Below are 2187 nucleotides of genomic sequence, written 5' to 3'. Positions count from 1 at the left end.
ACCTCCTTGGGGTCATGATGTTCTAGAACTGGCTCATACTAGCACTAAGCAAATGCTACAAATCATGGCTTGATTATTGGTTTGTTGGTTTCTGTATTTAAGAAAGTAATAGAGAAAATGTTAATGTTGATTAAATTTAAAAGTGTGTCATGGGCACATTTATTTTCCCTGGAAAGCTGGTTGTTAAGCATTTACCAGTTGAATATAGCACCTCCATTTGAGGTCTATAACTAGTAGTTGCATTGATGGGTCAAAGAGCATATACAGTTAAATGGCTTTTTTTAAAAAATATAATCCAAATCCTTTTTCTCTAGCAGTTGGATGAATTCCCATCTCCAGCAACAGTGCATTAACATGCCTATCTACCAGACCCTCTAACTTATACCATTTTTGCTCCCTCAATTTTCCAAATGAATTTGTTTTCCACCCCACTTCATTTCCCAAATGGCTTCTTTCAAAGCTCCAAGTTACACTGAGAAACACACACACCCCACATACGCACACACACAAAAAAAAAATCATCCCAAACATTTACACTAAGTTTCCACACAACTCCCTGTCACATTCATTCACATGACAAATTTTGCATCTCCCAAACCGCACTATGTTTTAGAAGAAAATGCATGCCCCAAAACTAATAATAATGGAAAGACACATTATGCATTAGCAAAGTGAAGATACAGGGTTGTCTTGACATTGGGCTTCATGGTTTGAAAATCCTTACGCATGCAACAAAGCACAACCACTCTGAATGCCAAATTAGCATTGCTGGAGACAGGCCCAGGAGGACCAGCAACTGTATGATATTGCATATTCTATTAACTTGTTTTCAGATTGGACTCAATAACCACTGGAAATTAAAGAATGATTGACTGAATTATTTTCTTTCCATGTCCTGATAGAGGAAGAGGAAGGATTTTCTTGCTTCTTTGCATGACTTCCTGTCCCTAATTAGAATATTTTAAAACCCTATTAGAGAGATAAGGTGACAAAAGACTGAATTATAAACCCTTCAATGACCATTGCTCCCACAGACAGGAATATGTAGGGAGACTAATTTGAATCCTCATATTTCAATTGTATGTGACAGAACATATAGGAAAATTCAAGTTTCGTTGTTAGTGTAAAAGGAAGATGCTGAGGGTAGCAGGGTTTTACAAAATGAACATTATTATAAATATTTCCAATAAATATGAATTTGAGTTTTCCAAATAATGGAGCTATGTGTGCCCATTACTCTGGAACTTGAAATTTGCATCTTTACCTCTGCAGTTTCATTGAAAAGTTCTTTGACAAGTGTTCTACTCACACCATGGGTAGAAATAGAGAGGAGCCTTTACCCAACTAAAAGGGACAAGAGAGCCCAAAGAGAATACCTCTCAAAGACAAAAAATAAAAGCAAAAGATACAGAAGAATGACCTGCCTGTCAGCATCTACGTTGTTCTAACACATCTAGCACATACCTGAGCACTGTGGTATTAGCTCAAATTTCCAAGAGGAACCCCAAGGATTACCCATTTGGATCAGAGCCAGGTGGCTCAGTGGCTAAAGCACTTTGTCTGGAGTTAGGAAGACCTGAGTTCAAGTCCACCTTTGGAACTGAATAACTCTGTGACCTTGGGCAAGTCACTTGATTTCTTCTCAGTATCCTCAGCTATAAATTGAGAATAATAAGCAAAGATCTCCCAGAGTTGTTGAGAATCAAATGAGACAAGAAGTTTAAAGTTCTTATTATAGTACTTGGCACATAGCAAATATTTGTTTCCTTCTGTAATGCATACCTCATTACTATATGGCTTATCCTCATTTGCCTCCTTCCTGGAGGACAGAGTAAATGGATGGGATTGTTGGAGAACTAATAGACCTCCTTTATATCAATTATATGAATAATAATAATAATAGTCTCTATACACTAGTAGATTCTAGACAACGTAGATTTTTTTGTGACATTTTTTTTCTTCCAGTGCTCATTTCTGTTCCAGGCTACTTTGGGTGGGAGAAGAAACAGAGGGAATATTATGAGGAAGTGTGCTTCCCCTGTTTAATTCAATTTAGCCAATCTTTATTGAATATTTGCTATATGTCAGATGGGAGCTACTAGGTGGCACAGTGGATAGACGAAAAAGTGTCAGGTATTGAGTCTGGAAGACTCATCTTCCTGAGTTCAAATATGGCCTCAGACACAT

The sequence above is a fragment of the Phascolarctos cinereus genome, unplaced genomic scaffold (assembly GCF_003287225.1).
Source record: "Phascolarctos cinereus isolate Bilbo 61053 unplaced genomic scaffold, phaCin_HiC Scaffold_5;HRSCAF=322, whole genome shotgun sequence".
Taxonomy (NCBI): domain Eukaryota; kingdom Metazoa; phylum Chordata; class Mammalia; order Diprotodontia; family Phascolarctidae; genus Phascolarctos; species Phascolarctos cinereus.
This window is presented reverse-complemented; position numbering follows the sequence as displayed.